Genomic DNA, 12668 nt, shown 5'->3' on the forward strand with positions numbered 1-12668 from the left:
CAAGACCGAGGGGCCGTATAGTCCACCCCTGTTCCCATCTACGTTATGAAAACTTCTGAGCATGGTGACACCACCCCTATAATGTTGGTCAGAGAGGGTATAATCTCCTTTAATAACTAAATTCACCTCCTTATTTGGAAAATGAATCGTTTTACCCAAGTTAAAGATCCTAAAATTACCAAAGCACATACAAAGCCTATTGGGGGTAGTATATACTTCAACACAGTTTGTTCTCATGCCAAGTTAAAAATGGCCTGGAGTGCAAAAATTATTAGCATACACCATTATTCATAATGATTTTGAACTTGCCCAGGGTCAGGTACCCTGAGGAAATAGTATTTAAGTTATTAATGTCCCATTCACATAACTATTTGTATCAAATGACTTCAGTGTAATTTTCCTGTATTAAATCCATAATAACCTTTGAAATCAATATTGTTTATTCAACCTAGAACATGGAAAAACTCTGCAGGGACCAGCACAGCAAATGTACCTACCCTGCAAATAGGGGGGCCTTAAAGGAATGGGAAGCATCTGAAAGGGGGAACATTACATGTTTGAACTCATACTTTGTCAACAAGAACAAACTTACATTTACATAGCAGCTATCACATCCTCAGGATGTCCCAGAACAAAGGTGGGATAAATTTGTTTCTTTTGAACCGTAGTCACTATTGTTTTGTAGGCAAACTCAATGACAAAGTTGTAAACAGCAAGATTACACAAACAGCAATAGGTTAAGCAAACAGCTAACCTATTTTTGGCACTGGTTAAAGGATAAATACTGGCCCGGATACCAGAAGGACTTCCTTGTTCAAACGAGTGCCATGGGACGTTTTATGTACACCTGAGCAAACACACCTCAATTTAACATCTGATCCAAAAAAAATGACACCTTTGGCAAAATACTCCCTCAGTACTCGACTGAAGTGTCAGAGGCCACATTATGTTCTAAGGCTTGCAGTGAAGTTGCACCCCGTAACGAACAGAGAGACAAGGCTGTTAACAGTAAGGCAAGGATAAATCTATATGAATTCATAATGCCATGATAATTGCACATTTTCACTGAAACAATTTTTTGGGGTGTATAAGCATGAGGAAGAATGTTTTTTTAAACACAGAGGGTGGTGGGTGTATGGAACTTATTGACTGAGTTGGTAGTGGAGGCAGATATCCTAAGCACCTGGATCTGCACCTTAAGTGCTGTATGCTACAGGGCTATGGGCTAAGTGCAGGAATGTGGAATTAGAAAGAGCATATGGGTGTCATTGAGTCAGCATGGACAAGATGGGCCGAATGGCCTCCTTCTGTGCTGTAACTTTTCTATGGTTTTATGTCATCAGGAACCCATGTTTCCCAGAGGCAGATGACCTGTAGTTATTCAGCTTGGGTAAGAATATTTAACAAGAATTCCAAAACAGTAGCTTTTGCAGGAATCCTCTTTTCAAAGCCACATTTTTTGATGTAGTGAGATTCACCAACTCTCAGGGTCATAAGAACTGTATCCATATTTTTAAAAGTATGAAGTAGAGTTTTCTTTCTTTCCTTTAAAAGTCAACAAAGACAGCTCTCCAAGAGCACCAAGGTGAAAATATTCATTCTGGCATGATTTTCACATTCTTGAACAGGAGAACCAAAGAAAGTGGATAAAGAGGCTATTGTCACCCACAACTCCCACTGGACTTCCTCTTTTAATAAATGCAAAGACTGATTTTTAAAACATCCAATACTGTAATTCAAAACTTATTCTTCTTCCCATATTATCGGTTTAGTTCTGCAGTTGAAACTGTTTACATTTTCCTCGATTATTAGACTGTTAATTTATTCCTATTTTTGCCCTGCTGGACAGTTGTGGGCACACGAGTAGTGGCATTATTTTGAGAAGCTGATAGACAAATGCAAAAATCTCAACATCCGCCACCAATGAAATCGATGCAAAGTTCAATCCAAGGGAAACTTGCACCACTTTTTCCTTTCCACCCTCTCAGTGTATTACCCAGTGATCCACACATGATTGCAAAATCACCATTATGGAAGCTCAGGCACAGATGTCAACAAAATATAGATTTTGCAATCCCTGCCCTCAATCAAGGCCAGCTCCAAACTCAGACCTCTCAGCGCAAGGTGTGCACGCTCTGTTTAAACAGCGTTCCTTCTCAACATGACTATGTGGTGGGAATTACAATGTCGGATGCTGAATTTTCTTTTCAGCATACAAAACATGCAACTTTTCTAGCAGAACTGCCGATAATGTAATGGAACCTGAATGTGCTTCATAAGAGAACAGCTCCTCATTCACAACATTATTTCAAGAACAATGGTCATTATGAATTCCTATATCGTGCATTTGCTCTGATGTGGAAAACGATTTGGTCTGAGAGCTCCCCCAATGGCTCAACTGGTTAAATTCTCTGCCCTTGTGCACTAATATAGATCATGACCCTGGAGTTAGACCCGGGTCTTCAATTTCTTAAGGTGTAACAATTCCCTCCCTGTATCTCTCCACCTAGGCTGCCTCACTTTCCTTATTTAAGTTTCCCCTTAGAACCTATCCCTTTGATCACTGGGCCAGATATCTCCTTATTTGGCTTGGTGCCATATGTAATTCCATAACACTCCTGTGAAGCACCTCAGACGTTTTATTACATTGAAGGTTCTACCTTAAATGGAAGCTGATGTTGTTGTAACAGGTCGCTACAACTAGCCCCAACACCCTACATTAGGAATAGGGAAATTAAATCAGCCACAGCTTCCATTGATGGTCACTGCTCTAGAACGAGAACGTCAGGTATAGCCACAATCGAGAATGGCTGCAAGTGTCCCAGTCAAACAAATTGCTGCCTGCTGACAAATGAAGCATATCCACCTAGATGAAGTGGATGGGAAAGCACCCATGGAACTATGGGTAGCACAGTAGTAAGAAGTTTAACAACACCAGGTTAAAGTCCAACAGGTTTATTTGGTAGCAAAAGCCACACAATCAAGGCCAGCTTTTGCTACCAAATAAACCTGTTGGACTTTAACCTGGTATTGTTAAACTTCTTACTGTGTTTACCCCAGTCCAACGCCGGCATCGCCACATCAGCACAGTAGCACAGTGGTTAGCACTGCTGCTTCACAGTGCCAGGGACCTGGGTTCGGGTCACTGTCTGTGTGGAGCCTGCACATTCATCCTGTGTCTGTTTCCTCCGGGTGCTCCGGTTTCCTCCCACATTCTGAAAGACGTGATGTTAGGCGCGTTGACCTGGACAGGTGCCAGACTGTGGCGACTAGGGGATATTTCACAGTAACTTCATTGCAGTGTTAATGTAAGCCTTCCTTGTGGCTAATAAATAAACTTTAAACTATACAATAGCGTGATGTTCCTTTGGAAGACGAGAAGTGATAATTGGATTGGGGAGATGGAAGGGTGAGGGGAGAGCAGTTTGCATGTACGTACTGCTGCTTTAGGGGGATGCAGGGGTTTGCTCCTTTTACAACTTTGTATATTAATATTTCTACAAATTGAAATGCCACAGCATACATCTACAGATATTTAGTTTGCCCGTATTTGATTGACTTGAAAACAAACAAATGAGCTGATTCAACCCTTTGAACAGCTATTTGTTAATCACAAACTCCACATCTGCATTCATTGCAAGGATGGGTAATACAGATCAAAAACATTAAAATCCTACTGTAATCATGGGTGACAGTCATACAACTCCAAGTGTCATTCTCATCTAGTTGGACATTCAAATGTGCCTACTCTCCTTGGAACAATTTACCCGGTGGAGCACTAGATCAAACTCAGTGCTGCACCACTGGAAAACAATTTCAGGAGCTGCAAAATTAGTGACATTTCTTGAAACAAAGCTCCTTCTAACCGATATGAAGATAGGTACGGAGGAATACACAACCTGGGCCACTGATCTTCCATCCTGGCTAAACATAGAATCCAGGTGTGGGACGCATTTACACAGTCACAAACAACGATAACATCGATTCCCCTCCACCCCCCCCCCCCCCCCCACCTTCAGATATAAGAAACGAGAACAAACAAACATGATCTAGACCCTAGTAAAGGTGACAGGTATTCTTTCAGGTAATTCTTCGGGAAGTGGGGGGGCGGGGGGCGAGGGTCTTCCCCCCATATCATTTTAATGGCTAGTACCTCTAATCTCCACTTGTCAAACTAATTGTTCTGGCTGCTTTGTGCACAAGATTTTTGTATGCCGGAAGTTAAGCTACGCAACAGATGATTATACTTCTGTATTTGTGAGAATGTTTTCCTATCAGATGCATAAGTTACATGGCCTGAAAAAGAAATTACAGGTTGCCTATGATAATCACATTACATTTACCAATTCTCCTGTTGAAATGCAGAATTGTACTCGCAGACTTTGTTTTTCTTGTCTTTTTTCAAACATACATTGATTTTCCCGGCTCTCTCATATTCCTAAATCCCCATTTATCCTCCCTTGCCTTCCCGGTCCCGTACACAAGTACCACTGTGGCCACGGTCAGAGATGATCCCGGAACCACTAGGAGGCACATTTGAGCAGTACAATTGTTCTCCACTTCCCCCGACTGCTAACAATTTCTTTCTTGGCAGAGCAACCTGACCCCCAAAGAGATGCCCAAGGGTGAATGGCAGTTAAAAAGCAGGGGGGGAAAAAAGCACAAGCGAAAATAAAAAGGAGTGAGTCTGGAAAGATATCGCCAGGAATAGATTCCAAGATTACTCTTGGATAGATAGTAATTCAGGTCATTTGCAAGAAGAAATAATGCTTTGGGGCATTTTCCTATCCCGGCATATTCTGTCTATTCCTCCCGAATTTGCTTCATAGCGGCAGCATATAGAATGTAATTAAACAGATCCCTTTTGGCTATATCCATCAGTAGAGGAAACTAACAGAAACAGACATCTGTTACTGCTATGCATTGATCCAGCATCCCCGACGTGCAGAGAACTGTATAACACTGTTTGCTGCACACTATCAAAAAGATAAGTAAATGCACTCACTGTACAAGAACTTCAATATGTACAGGACTCCCCATCCTATCTTATTCACACAGATTTCCTCCCATTCTAATCAATATAGATTAAAGCCACCTCACTTCTCTTTATCCGAACCGCGTTGCTGACAGAAGGTTTCCTCACTCATCACCGCTCTCCCTTGCTAACTGTTTGCCTCTGCGCCCCTCTTAATGTGGTTAACCGATTCTGACTCGGAACACCTTTACCTTGCCCGCAGATCCCGAGACGCCCATACTCCAATTGCCTCGGATTAACCTAAAGTGAATTCCCATTCGCACGAGCATTACACTTTGCAGAAACAATTTCTTCTTTGTTTTAAAAAAAAGCCTAAAGTCAGAAATGTCCATTGATTTAAAAAAAGGACTAATTAAAAAGTGACTGGTCAGCACAGGCGACATTACAAAATGCTTAATTCGCCCTTGTTGAAAAACTATTAGGAATACATTGACAGATTTATTGCAATTTCATTATAGTTGAAGCCTCCCATCTGTTCTTCTGTAATCCCCCCCCCCCCCCAAATCAGTCTTTCCCAGGCTCTCCATCCTCTCTAGTACAGGACGGAGGGGAAGAGAACACAATTGCTAAGCTGCCGGAAAGCTCTCATTCACTCGCGTCTCGCAGCGCTCACGCTGCCAGTCTCCGCAGTTTCAGGGCGAGCCAGTTCAGAGTTTGCCGTGTTGGTGGTGAAGCTGCGGCTCCTTGTCCCCCCACTTCCTCCCCTCCAGCCTGGATCCCGGGACCATCTGTCCTCACTCCCCTGCATCCTCACAGCCCTACCTCCAGCTAGGACCACAGCACCTCCCCTCACCTCCAGCTGGAGTCAATGCAGCAACTTCTTTCCCCACAATCTCGCTGTGTGTGTCCAGGTATCCCACTCAATGTCCCCCTTTCCCCCATGGCCACACTCCCACTCAATGTCCCCCTTTTCCCCATGGCAACACTCCCACTCAATGTCCCCCTTTTCCCCATGGCAACACTCCCACTCAATGTCCCCCTTTTCCCCATGGCCACACTCCCACTCAATGCCCCCTCTTTCCCCCATGGCCACACTCCCACTCAATGCCCCCTCTTTCCCCCATGACCATACTCCCAATGTCCCCTCTTTCCCCCATGACCATACTCCCAATGTCCCCTCTTGCCCCCATGACCATACTCCCAATGTCCCCTCTTTCCTCCATGGCCACACTCCTACTCCATGTCCCCCTTTTCCCCAAAAATAAATGTCCCACTCACACCAAGGTTTTGAAACAAACCCCTCTCTGCATTTTTCTTGCCTGCTCCTCTCTGCCCTCTCTCCACATTAATAATTGAAAACATTTCACTCACTGTCTGTGTCTTGTGAGTGTTTCTTTTCCCCCCTGTTTAAATTTCTTCTTGTCTTGCTGGCAATCCGAGTGCTCCGCTACTGGCTAGCTGCACACTGCTCCGTGAGTGTGTTCCCGGCTCCCAGTCCTGAGCTGACTCCGCTCCGCTTCTCCTTTTCAATGTTGTTCTTCACAGGAGCTCCGTCCTTCTCTCTCTCTCCTAATCCCAGCGCAGACACAGCTCCGCCACTGCCTCATTAGCATAGCGTGCATATTAGCATACGCCTAATCAGCATATCACGCACTCATTAGCCTATGACGCATATTTGCATAATACGTGCTCATTAGCATACCTTCCACCAGACTCCCTCTTGTCACCTCAACCCACACAGCAGGAGGAACCTGTCCATCCATTAACTCTTCCAACCTCTGAATTTGCGAAACACAAAGGGTTTTTATTTCAACCTGAATGAAATTGATAAAACTATGGACTATTATTTCTCACAGTTGGCCACATTATTAAATTTATTTATTAATGCCACAAGTAAGCTAACATTAACAATGCAATGAAGTTACTGTGAAAATCCCCTAGTCACCACACTCCGGCACCCAGTCGGGTATACTGAGGGAGAATTTAGCATGGCCAATGCAACTAACCAGCGCGTCTTTCAGACTGTGGGAGGAAACCGGAGCACCCGCAGGAACACACGCAGACACGGGGAGAATGTGCAGACTCCACACAGTGACCCAAGCCGGGAATCGAACCCGGGTCTCTGGCGCTGCGAGGCAGCAGTGCTAACCACTGGGCCACTGTGCCCCCCCCCCCAGTCATGTAAACTGTTGGCATTGATCAGTGAGGTTGACCACATTTCAGGCGGCTGAGGCCTGAAGTGTCGAGTCATAGTCTGAGATCATATACCAGCCAACTCAAGAACAGCTTCTTTCCTGCTGCCATCAGACCTTTGAATGGACCCACCTTACATAAAGTTGATCTTTCTCTACACCCTAGCTGCGAGTGTATTTTATTTATTAGTGTCACAAGCAGACTTACATTAACACTGCAATGAAGTTGGTGTGAAAATGCCCAAGGTGCCATACTCCGGCACCTGTTCGGATACATTGATGGCAAATTTAGCATGACCAATGCACCTAACCAGCACATCTTTCGGACTGTGGGAGGAAACCAGAGCACCCGGAGGAAACCCACACAGACACTGGGAGAACGTGCAGACTCTGCACAGACAGTGACCCAAGCCAGGAATTGAAACCAGGTCCCTGGCACTGTGAGGCAGCAGTGCTAACCACTCTGCCACTCTTACACCATGCCACCTTTCACTACTTGACTTCTAATTCCAAAGTCAATTCCAATTCAACCCAATCATGATCCCCACATGAGGGAAAAACAAGATCCAAGCTGACAAGGCAAGACTTTACAACTCATCTTGGGCTCCATCAAACAAGATCCAAGCTGACAGGATGAGGCACTGCACCCCGTCCCGGGCTTAATCTAATGCTTCATCTTGGCCAAAAAGCCAAGATGGCTTTGAAAAATTGCATCAGGTAAAGCCTCGGTTTAATCTCATTGGCAACTCTGATCCTTTCCCTCCCCTAGCCTGGGCAAAACACAATCACAGGCATTAGCACACCCCTAGTACAATGAGCTAGTCTTGTCCCTGCCTGATCATGGTTTCATCACAGTCAGGGAAGTAAAGATAAAACTATTGACTGTTATTTCCCACGGTTGGCCACAGAGAAACCCTAATCACGTTAAATGTTGACGCTCATCAGCGAAGTTGAACACATTTCAGATGGTCTGAGGCCTGGAGTATAGAATCTCAACAGTGCAAAAGAGGGCCATTCGGCCCATTGAGCCTGTAATCCCACCCAGACCCTATCCCCGTAACCCGATGTATTTACCCTGCTAATCCCCTGACACTAAGGAGTAATTTTGCATGGTTAATCAATCTAACCTGCTCATCTTTGGAGTGTGGGAGGGAACCTGAGCATCCGGATGAAATGCATGCAGACACGGGGAGAACGTGTAAGCTTCAAACATACAGTCACCCAAGCCTGGAATTGAACCCAGGTTTGATTTGATTTGATTTATGAGTGTCACATGTATTAGCATACACTGAAAAGTATTGTTTCCTGCACGCTATATGGACAATGCATACCATTCACCAAGAAGGAAATGAGAAAGTGCAGAATGTATTGTTACAGTTATAGCTAGGGTGTAGAGAAAGATCAACTTAACGTGAGGTAGGTCCATTCAAAAGTCTGATGGCAGCAGGGAAGAAGCTGTTCTTGAGTCAGTTGGTATGTGACCTCAGACTTTTCTATCTCTTTCCCGATGGAAGAAGGTGGAAGAGAGAATGTCCGGGGTGCGTAGGGTCATTAATCATGCTGACTGCTTGTCCATAGGTCTTATATTCAGGTCCCTGGCACTGTAAGGTAGCTGTGCTAATCACTGTGCCACCGTGCCACCCATCTTGTTTCTCTCTCTACAGATGCTGCCTGACGTGCTGAGTGTTTCCACCATTTTTATTTGTATTATTAAACTTTGGCCCTCCCTGCCAGTGTGCAGGTTGAGGTGAAAGTTTCGATTGCAGCAATTCAAAACCAGGGCGCACCTTTTCCAGGGAACACGGCCTTGCCAGTGCCACTCATGTCTTGAGAATCAGTCAAAATAAATTCAGAGATCTGCTAAATCTTGGAATTGGGCCAACTCTTCTCCTTAACCAGTATCACCACAAACCTTGTCATTCAACTTATTTGATGCTGATGAGACTGAACTGCACACATTTGGCATAAAATTTCCCTCACACAATGAACAGATTTCAAATAAAATTCATTGGTGAGTATCGTGTGTGAACAGAAAGAGCGCAATATTATTCACCTTTATTTCAATGTGTGCTGTGGATGCGTACTATAAAAGATGCTGCTATGTAATTTAAAAGTGAAATTGAACCACCCACAAACACCAGAACATAGATTATAAAATAGATATACAGGGGTTAACATCAAGTCTATTATAGACGTTTCATTATTATGCACAACTCGATGTCTAACTCTGTACAGGCATACGGAATATATCATGTAACACATCTGCTTATAGATACAAACAAGCTAAAAATGAAACAAACCTGGGACCGAGTAACAGAAATATGCTTAAATCAGGAATTAATTTCCTTTAAAACACATATTTTCCCCATTTACTGCAATTTTATTCAGACTAATCTTGAAGGTGCAGTAACAAATTTCCTGGCAACCCATTGGTGCCTCATCTGAGTAGCTATTGTCAATGTGTAAGCTCAGTTACTTTTGCTAGGCTATTAGACTGTGTGAGGCACTTCAGGTGAGCCCAATCCTGTCTCACCCAACGTCCCTACATAATCACCTTGGCCATTTCTTCAATCCCTTGCCTAAAACCAGTTACAAGACTTCCACTTCCACCTAACAAGGAGCAGTTATAGAGCCTAGAGTCATAGAGCAATACAGCATGGAAACAGGCCCTTTGGCCCAACCAGTCCATTCTGAACATGGCGCCCCTGCAGCTAGTCCCAGTTACCTCCGTTTAGCCCATATCCTTCTAATCGTTTCCCATCCATGTACTTATCCAAAATAACTCACTGCAGAACAAAGGTTGAACTCTGGATCTTCTTATTTGCAATGACTGGACATAATGCTGCACAGTGCATCTCGTCATTGAGTGGCGCAGAGTCAAATATTGGTTGATAACACTCCTATGAAGCACCTTGGGATTTTTAAAATGTTAAAGAGGCGAATTGTTATGTTGTTGAATCTATTAACGAAGTATATTTTTTACTCTGATCACTTTGGGTCTTTGTCAGTTGCTGGAATGCTTCATTCCGCATTCAATAATGATGAGAAAAACAGAAGAGGGAAATTATCTTCACATACGAGGCTCATATCTTCACTCAGAATCAAAACTGTGTCATCATATCAACCTTTTTGAAAAGAATCAGATCCTCAGCCATCACCCCACGCCTCAAGTCTCAACAATTAGGTTTTGTCCGCGAGCTGGTATTTTCCACTCCTGCCAAAGCCATTGGACTCTTAAACGACTTGCCACATTTTCCAGGACTGCTCCCACCGTGATGGGGCTGTAGAATTCCACTCTAAGTCTTTGCAATGTTAAGACAATCAATCAGTGACTCGGGGAGTGATTGTAAAATGTTGGCATACTAAGCAGTAGTAGTATTGAGCTGCACTGTCTGACTCGTAGGCCGGAATGTTACCACCGTGCACGCTGGTGGGATTTTTCCATCCCACTGCAGCGAACGGAGATTTGGCTGGGCGCGAAATTCTCCGAACTCGCTGCAGTGGGAGCGTGTCATGGACAGCCGGTAAGATCGCGCACGTAGACTTTACAAGGTGAAGCGGTCATCATCGATCCGAAGCGTTAACTCCGTTTCTATGTACAGATGATGTCTGACCTGCTGAATATTCAGCCGTTGAGTTCAAACATTTTGTATTTTTCTTTCAAAGTCTTGGTTCTTTTATAAACACCTCCATGTCATGATGTCCCCTTTTAATTCCTTTATTGCACTAAATGGTCTCCTATCAGACCGCACATGCTAAGTCGCAGAATATGCTATTTTATAAGGAGAAGAGCATTCTCGTATAGGATTTGATATGCATTATTTTGCTGCTAAAGTGCAGCTGTGTGTAATTAGACAGTCACTTTAAGGCCACAGCATGTAATTGTTCTGCCTTCTTGAGGTATATTAGAGAACATTAGCCTGCAGCTAATCCTCAGGTCAATCAGAGGTCAGGTTGATTCTCGTCTTTATCTTATGATTTATTTTAATATAAGTTGGGTGGAATTCTCCCAAAAAAATTCTAAGTGTCGGATTCGTGTGAAAACTGGAGTAATTCATGCTGTTTTTTTCAGTGGGAGTTCAAAGAAGAATCCCCCACACTCTGTGCACTGCAGCGACCACCAGTGTGAATATCATTAAATTTCAGGGGGCATGGTCTATCCCCCCTGGAGAGGCTGAAATCTGCGCACTGAGCGGGCTACTGTGCATGTGCCGATCTGTCAGTGGCCCTGCACTGCCGGCCTCCCAATTGCTGGCCAGCTCGATCGCTGGCCAGCCCCACGGCCCCCACATTGCCGGTTATCCGGACCCCCCAAGGCCTGATCGCTGCCCCTCCCCCCGACCATTTCCGGGCCCAGTCTTCACCACACACCTCCCAGTCCACCGCGATCAATTCCACCCTCCTGACAATAACCCCACCCTCCCCCGCAGTCCTGACCACCCCCCCCTGCAGTGCCGACCCGCACCCCCAGCAGGCTGACCATCCCCCACGGCTGACACCCCCAACCCCAGGTCACCCCAATCGCCGGCCTTCCTGCTTCCCCCCACCGATCCTGTCTGCAGAATGGCAGCGGAACCCCTCACACCCACCAATCGTCCCCTAGGCCCCGCTCCCATTGGGTTCCGCCTTCATAAACCCCTCCCCATTGGCACTGCCCCTTGCCTAGTGGGCAGTGCTAAGGTGCCCCCTGGGCTTTGGCACTTTGCTCTTTGGGCAGTGCCAGGGGCACAGGCTGGCACTGCCAGGGTGCCAATGCCCAAGGGGCACAACCCCCCTCCGCTCGACCTTCAGGGGGTCCCGAATACCCTCACTTCACTCCAGTGGGATTGGGCTGCCTGTTGGTGGGGAGCTGGTGTAACCCCTGCCAGAGAGAAACACGCTGGGAGGGGGGAAAAATATTAGCAACCCGGAGATTTCAGTCCTGGGCCTACTAAACTCAGTCAAATTATATTTAAATGACCATTTAAATGGTCTTTGCATCTCCGCGCTGATTTCGGGCACAGAGCAGAGGCTGCTGGAAGTCCGGTGCTGGGAAATGCAAACGGGGCGCGAACCCCATGATGGCTGATGTGAGAATCTCCCGACTCACTGCGCCAAAATATTAGTGCAGCGGGATGGGAGCATCGTGGCCTTTATGTCTCCTGAAATCAATTGTTAGCTACCTTTTGTGGTTCAAATTCTTTCGCTGAGGATTGAAAATACTTGAATTTCAGTTTTCTCCCAAACCAAGGAATTGCAATGGGCTGAATATTCTCTCTGGAGGGGAAACTGGAGTCAAGGCTATTTCCAGATCCTGAATATGCCCTGGTGGGATTTGGCGAGGGAGGGGGGGGAAGCAGTTCCTGACTTGGGATTTTCACGCTGCAACCCCCCTTATTTGGCACGGAGATGGGTTTCCTCCCCCATTAAGGGTGACAGGAGCCTTCTAGCTTGAGAGGAGCAACAGGTTGCAGCAAAGGGTAAGGAAGGGAGAGGGTGCTTCAACATGTATGTGCCCTCTC

General features: G+C 45.3%; 1 protein-coding gene across 3 annotated transcripts in view; it reads right to left on the reverse strand.

Moving 5' to 3' along the window:
- Positions 1-6538, reverse strand: part of LOC144511865 (plexin-A2-like) — a 483337-nt gene extending 476799 nt beyond the window's left edge. For 2 of the 3 annotated variants that reach the window (XM_078242268.1, XM_078242267.1), the window contains exon 1: positions 6347-6455. The gene's annotated coding sequence lies outside the window, so the exon portion shown is untranslated. Of the gene's footprint in view, positions 1-6346 lie in introns of all 3 variants that reach the window. The other variant, XM_078242266.1, reaches the window with a different exon arrangement.
- Positions 6539-12668: the final 6130 nt, after the last annotated feature.

This window comes from Mustelus asterias, chromosome 25 (genome assembly GCF_964213995.1).
Source record: "Mustelus asterias chromosome 25, sMusAst1.hap1.1, whole genome shotgun sequence".
Taxonomy (NCBI): Eukaryota; Metazoa; Chordata; class Chondrichthyes; order Carcharhiniformes; family Triakidae; genus Mustelus; species Mustelus asterias.